This window comes from Mastacembelus armatus, chromosome 12 (genome assembly GCF_900324485.2).
Source record: "Mastacembelus armatus chromosome 12, fMasArm1.2, whole genome shotgun sequence".
Classification (NCBI taxonomy): domain Eukaryota; kingdom Metazoa; phylum Chordata; class Actinopteri; order Synbranchiformes; family Mastacembelidae; genus Mastacembelus; species Mastacembelus armatus.
In genome coordinates this window covers 9,822,613-9,830,649 of record NC_046644.1, presented here as the reverse complement: position 1 = coordinate 9,830,649, position 8,037 = coordinate 9,822,613, and positions in this window count along the sequence as shown.

The window sequence follows — 8,037 nt, the reverse complement described above, 5'->3', positions numbered from 1 at the left end:
AGGCTCTGCTCTTTATTTACCAGTTGTAATGGTGAACTGTATTACTGGAGCAGCTATTTACTACAAAGTTTGCCACATCAACGTAATTGGTAACGTCAACTGTTTCTGCTGGCCCCAAGTGGAGAAATAAATCTGTTTAGCTTGTCACAGATCCATCCACGCTTCCACCTGATTAACTTCACTTGCAATACCAATCTCAGGCTTGGTTGTTCTTTGTCAGGCAGTGTAATCTATATTGTTAAAGGTATTTCCAACCCTTTCCCCCGCTGTCTTTGGTTTTAGTGTCATAACCATGCTCACTAATACCACAGTTCTTTATTGGCAGTTAATTCACATTTTATGTATCTGCTTCTCTGATTAATTGAATTGATGCGCACACACAAACAGAGACATCCCATCCTGAGAAATGAAATCTCCCCCGAGGCTGCGGACACAGGAACTTCCCTGTATCAGTGTCCCATTCTTCATTTTTGAGAGCTTCTTTTCTCTCTCTCTCTAACCTCAGCCTCTGGGTGCTTCCTACTGACATGCCAGGGCAGAGGTCCAGAGTCAATAAAAACACACTTCTCTGGTTACTCACTCACTTCCACCGTGATGGGCCTGAGTGAAAGAAGGGGAGCTGATGGTTACAGTCCACAGTGTTGGTCTCACTTTCCAAACTTGTGTCAAATCATATTGAGGCTGACGGTATATTTCACCCTGGTTACTACCATCCGCCTCACATTTAGGCAGGTGTTTGCTAATTATGTTCCAGCTCCAGGTTGTTGCGTTTGGTCATGTGTATTTCAACTACGAAGAATCAGAAAAGAAAAATGACCTCAGAGAAAGTAAATAGGAAAATAAAATAACACCCCAGGCAGACACTGAATCATGAACGTTATGAATAGTGTGGTCAACCAGAAGCACTGACACGATTCTGCTCCTGTGGTCGAGACGAAAGCCTTCGATTCTTCTCCTGGCATTCGAAACATACCACCGTGTCTGATTCATTATTAATACGTTATAGTCAGACATTCTCTCAAATATAACTCATGTAAAGATGAATTCATCTATATAATATATCCTGGAAACTTCCTGTAAGAGTGATGAATCATCAGAGTTTATAAGAATTTTTCTAAGAATTTCACTTTGTATTGCTTGGATGTAGCGTGAATATTCTTTCTGTTCTTTAACCAGAATCCATCTTTTATTAAACCATAAAAGTGTTTGGACACCACTGATGCTTGGAGACTGTGTCAGCTAAATGACGAAACTTAGAGGTGTAAAGTTTGTGCAGGACTCTCATCTTACAGAACGTTGTTGCTCTTACTAGTAAAGGCTGTCAGAGTAAGGATACTGTTTTTAATATAGTAAGAAAATGTTGTCATTGAGCCCACGTGTTTTTCTTTTTTTGACTCTCCGTTTCGTAGTATTGAAGTAATTATGGAAACCTTCCACCGGGAGGATAATGGGAGCAGACGAGAGCTGTCATTTCCCTAATGAAAGAGCCTGTTATTATTCTTTCAAAAAACTTAACGTTTGGCTGACAATATGGGCTTTATGACAATTTCAATTTACATTTCAATCACACTGTTGGGAGGCGGTGGCAGATGCCTGATAACACAAGGCTTTCATTGATGCATACGCACACACACACTCACGCATCAGGTGGTGTTTTAGCACTTTTGGATTGGACTCCGGTAGATAACTGAGCTGTGATTTTAACACGCAACATACATATGAAAACCCATGGACACACACCCTCTAAAACCACACATAAAGTACTTTGACCATCAGCCAACAAACAGGCAACCTCTCCACTTTTACATGATCAGTTTTGGCATGACTTCAGTGAGACGCAGGTGAGAAGTGCAGTGGGGGAACCGAAACCTCATGCTCAGCCTGTTGACACATTGGGAGAGTATAAGCAAGGCAAAGTGGTTTTTAGATTGTATTGACCCTGTGAGCACGGAGAAATGTTTGACTATTGTGGTGTACAAGAGGCTGCAGTTTAGGAAAGGCTAACATGCAGTACAAGTGGGAATATGAGCTGTTTTTAAGACACAAATCTTTCCCTTTGCGATGAAGATTTATTTATTCCTGCTGGTTTTTGGCCTCCTTTGTGAAAAGTTTTTTGAAAAATTGTGACAGTTTTTTCATACATGGGGGCAGTCGTGCAATGTTTTTGTGAGTTGGTCTCACACTGTTCAACTCATCTGCAGGTGCCGAAGACGTGCCAAGATATGCTGCATTACAACGTGTTGGTTTCAAGCCTCAAGGATCCACACAATATCTGTTGGTGAGTAACAATTCACAGAAACTTAATTTACGTGACAACTGCTCAAGGCATCTTTAATTCACAGTAATAACATGGTCCCCTTTATTTGAGTCAGCCAACAGTCTCAGTACTTAGGTTAGATTGAAGCGTTAAGAGATACCTTTTACATGAACATGATTTTTTTTTTTAAGCACCTCCATTTAATTAACCTTTAGAGAAACTGATAGTTTCCTCTGTGACTCAAATGTCTGTTAATGCATAAGGGGCAAACTGGGGCAATATTGGTCTATATGAAAAAAAAAATACAGTATTTGATGATTATATTTCTTATGACAAGTTGTTCTCAATGTATTCAATGTATGAGGCCTGCAAAATCATTAATATTTAAAATATCCATGTCCTTTCATATCAGTTTTTTTTTTTAAATCGAATGTCTCCATTTTTTTTTCTGTCATAAGCAGATATGCATGAATGATCTTGAATGTAAACTTTTTTTAAGGTACATTAGCACATTTTGTCTGTTATTTGCATTTTTGTATTTGGTAAATTTGTGTTTTATCAATATAGATTGATTTTGTTTAGAGTTCCCTTGTGTACAAATCAAGTTTAGGTGTAGCAGATACAAACATAAACAGACTCACACACACACACACACACACACACACACACACACACACACACACACACACACACACACACACACACACACACACACACACACACACACACAGAGGTCAACTGAGAGCAGAAAACCACCGAACCACAGAGATGAATGTCTGAATGATCTCCACGGTGTTCGAGGCAGAGTGAGTCACACTGGGCGCTGTGACCACTAAATCAAAGAGCTGGTTGGAAAGCTGCATTCCTTCACACCCCTTCATCCTCTCTGTCTCTTGCTGTGCTCTAGTACTAATTCTGGTTTTGCTGCTGACCCAAGCCCCCACCTCTCCCCAGTCCATGTTCTGGAGTGATGGAGATCCCACTTAATGGCATAAGTTGTGCAGAAGTGAGTTTAGTCATCTTTTGACCGTGGACAGGTGTCTATTAGAGGTTAAATGTAAAGATGAGGCAGAGAAACTCCGTAAGGTTTCACAGACACACACTGCAGCTGATTTATGGACCTGTGACATCCCAAGTGAATCATTATGTAGCTTCTATTTCGTTTCACACATACAGCTGCCCTCCCCCGGAGTCATTTATTGTTGGGCCATTAGTTTTCGATGACAGGCATGATAATTAGAATTGTATGGACAAACCCTGCACTGAAACATCTCTTTTGATTTACAGGTAATTTTAACTTTTCAGAGGTTTTCTTGGTTCTCTGGATTTGAATAGAGTGAGCAGAGAGTGGAAAGTGTGATGAGTGACTGATCTGCAGCAAACAGAGCCCAGTTCTTACTTTTTAATGTTAAGAATACTCTAGATTTTACTGTACCTCATGTGCAACTTTCATGAGAAAGTTTTGGGAAATTGATGTATTTGCTTTGTTACTGGTAGTTAGATGAGAGGATACAAGTTTCATCTTGGTGCATGCAGAAAACTGCTAAACTCCGAATACATGTACACTGATGTAGATTCGCTGGTTTACACTGACAAAACAAAAGATTTATACACAGAGGCAAGAATTCTCATAGTCAATTCATAACTGTGCCTTTAAGTTAATGACAGCAGAGCTAAAACCTCTTTTGAAAATGTACAGATTTCACATCAGATCAGCATCTGTGTTTCCTTTGGCACATTTCTATGGTTAAATCCTTGAAAGAAACGAGGCATGACGGTGTCCCCATTAAAAAGTCATCTTTTAGTCACGTTTTATTGTGAGACCAACTACCTTCCCAAAGAAGGATGAGCTTCAAATGAATGAGGATGTTTCCATTTCATTCAGACAGCTGGAATTACAAGACAGGTAAAGAGCCAAGGAAATGTCTATGGTTACATGTGTAACTAATATAGTACTATGCTGATTGGACAATCAGAGACTATCTGCTTTTATAATCCCAAGACAAATTGTTGGAAAATTCAAATGATGGTCATTTACAAAAAAATCTACTTCGGTTGCAGCACTAATGCAGAACAGATGAGGTCCTTCCACCACCACTCTTGATCAGATTCATTCCTGTAACCTTTGTATTAGTATGATGGACTTTAAAAAAGTCAAATAAAAGGCACTGATACTGTTGCTCCAAAATGTTTTTGCACTTAAATTATCAATAAAATTCCTTAAAGGCAACGACAAGGTCAGAGTCAAGATCAACAACATGAACAGCTTTTTGACCACACTTTTGAACTTTGAAGCCCCTGGCAGTGATGGGTAACTGAGCCACCAAATGAAGCACGTCTTCATGAAATCTAATGATCTGAATACACATGCACACTGCACATCAGAGAGGAGGAAAGAGAAAGATTCTCCTTGGAGTGGGCTGGAAGTCAAGGGTGGAGTTGGAATGATAATAGTAGGAAAGATAATTATTATTTTTCTTTACCTAACAGTGGCTGGGAGCAATAAACAACTCATAATTAACTTCTGACCACAACTGGAGGCAGCTCCTCAGAAACGAAATAGACTTCACATTTTAGCTGAAATCAACTGGACTTTTTTTTCTACTGGTATTTTTCAAGTCCAGTGAACAAAACTACAAATAGAACATGTTGTTAAAGCTGCACAGGTAACAATGATAACAAATGATAATGGTAACACCTACCTGAAAACATACAGAGTATTATGTCGTATAAAATAACGTTCATCACTATCCGCAACTAACAGTTTTAGTTACTTTTAACCAGATTTGACAATCAAGTTCAATCTAAATAAACAGACTGGATTAAAAGTGATTGGAAACATCAGATCACAAGTAAAAATCCTTCATTTGAAACCCAGCGTAAACTGATATACTAACAGGTGAGCAGTATCTACTGTTGTAGCTTGTTGAGGTGGAGACAGTTTTTAAACTTTATATACAGTTTCATACTGAGTCTATTGGTTCCCATTATAGCGGATGTGCACCTCTGAAATATCCCAAGATGAATGTGTAGGGTTATATGATGATTAAGGATGTTGAAACTAAAGATTATGTTATGCTTTTATGAAATATGTATTTATGTTATGTCTTTTATGCTAGTTATTTAAACTCAACCATATTTGAAGTTTAAATTGCCTCTTTTTTTCAGATAGCAGTCATTACTAACTATAGATGCCAAATAAATGTAGTGGATATAAAGTAGCACTAGTAAATCAAAGGTACTTCAAAATTGCACCTACTCCCATCACATTGTACAGTTTCAATGTTACTCTGTTTAGCTAGGCAGTTTTCCACCAATGCCAGTCATTTCCCTAATGCTATTTTGTCATTTTAATATTTGACTTTTTAGTTTTACATTTTGGCAAAATTACTTCTTAAATATTATTTATATTATTATATTTTCTTTCTCATGCCATTGCTTGTGCTAAATGATTCACAGTTGCCTCTGACTACAATAAACTACATCAAATGTTATTTTTAGGCTAATGAACGTGGTTCCAAAACACTGAAATCTGAAATTGTGCATCCTTAAAAAGAGAGAGAGAAAAATAACATGAATGGGTTAGGGTGGGTTGTTGAGTGCGGGAGGGTTGGTAATTGAGAACATGAGAGTAGATCAGAGCTTTGGGATGTGGTAGATGTGTCCTGGCAGTTTTGTGGGCAGACACCCTGGATTCCCGTAAGCACTTTATACCATGAACACTATTTCTGCTTTGATGCTGTGACTAACTGCCCAGTCACACAACCACTTCCATCACAACTAACCGTGCAGTCATGCCTTTCCTGGTCTGTGTGCCATTTGCCATTAATGTCATGTTTGTTTTTGAAATGTGAAACTATAGATGTTTACAAGAACTAGATAATTGAATGTGTTGTGAATATTACAAACAACAATCATGTGGTTTGTGTCTAGAAGGCCAGGGCCTTAAAACTTACTGAAGTTATCTGGATGCTTTGTGTTTTTGTGTTGGGAAGTCATAGACTAGAATAGATGGGATTGCACAAAACCATCATTTGGACAAATTATTTCCCACAGGGATTGTGTGTTTTACGTATTTTTTGTAAAACCAGAAAAGAAATCATTATAGACGTCAAATCTTATGTTTGTTATGCATGTTCATTTTACCCCCTGAATGCATCCAGAAACACGTTTCTGTTGTCTCTAATGAGTGCTGGTAAAATAATATTGGAAATCCAGATCAGCATTTTTTTAACCGCCGCAATGTTTCTGGCTCCTCACTCCACTCAGAAACAAGACATATAAGGAAGTCAGTGTTTACTGAGATTACATAGATCAACATTTCTCTGTATAAATTCCACACAGGGCTGCTCTGTGTGGTTCAAATAAGTAATAAAATGTCTGAGCCACTGTTGTGGTAGATTACCAAAGCTTCCTCCTGCAGGAAGTTACCTGATAAAGGATTTTGGTGATGCGACATCAGTCGTGTTGTATTCTTCTGTTAGATTGTGTTCGTCTTGTAAATAAATCAATTTATCTTTATCAGTGAAAGAGTCAGTGTGATGCTAAGGTCAGCGTCTGTCCTGCAATTTGGACAGATCAGAGATAGCCTGATCAGTTGTGCTGTCCGTCCGGCTCAGCCTGTTCTCTACAAGTGCAATAAAATCATGTTGGCTGTATATGGCTTATCTGTTGATGAGCGCTTGGCCAGACATCTGACTTCTAACACTGTCTGCTTTCATGTATCAGTAGAAGGATTTTTGCGTTTTCCTCTGAAAAACTCTTTACACAGACTGCACCAGCAGGTTTTGTCCCCGACAGATACCCCAGACCTACTGATCTAGGTCTTTTTTTTAATGAGTAATTTTTTATGGGACCACACAGTGTTAATACAAGTTCATATTTTCTGCTTTGCAGGTTTGGACGTTGGTCTCTTTTAATATTTCCTGGATAATGAATGGTGCAGAAACAAGATAGTCTGGCTGTACTGATCCACAAAGTTGAGATTCCAAGAGGAAGTGTGTTCTTCATGAGCCAGTGAGGGAAGAGACTGTGGCCTGGCCTCTGGACCTGCATCAGTGGATCAATGGAAGTTAAGGTAAGCTGAAGATGCCTGGAACCATCTCTGAGTTCCTGGATAACAGGAGGTCTATTTAAAACCAGCTCAAACAATCATCTCAAATTCCTAAATTGTTGTTTTTAAATGAAAGTGTTTATAGGTGTAATTCAAAAATAACTAAGTTTGGTGGTCAGTGGGCTAAAAGGGACAAATGGACTAAACCTTTTACACATTGCGACTTTAAAGGCATAGTTAGAAAATTGTGCGTATGTGATAAAAGAGCATTTCTCTGCAGCTTTTTACAAACTCTTCATTGAATTTTTTTAACTTTTTTTTTTTTTGACCTGAACTCTTCCAACTGGTCATAGCGCTGCACGCACAGACATACAACACATGCACACGGAGCAGCAGATACCAGTGCCAAGTCTTTTCAATCAGAGTTTAATGTGCTGTAAAAAAAAAGTAGACCATGGTCAACATGACTGGCCATCTGTATATGGACTGAGTCAGAGAAACTCCAACTGTTACTGGAAAACTTACACGGTTATACATGTGCTGTCTTCTTTTCTCTTCTCTTCTCTGGCCATGTGTACAGTGAATGGATTCATCTGTCAGTCTGCTTACTGAAAGTCACATCGTCTGTGGTCTGTTTTCAGGATTATAAAAACGTCAGGAATGTGTAAACCAGTTACACATGCAGACACACAAATATTGTATGCTATACATAGCAAAGCCTTCTCTC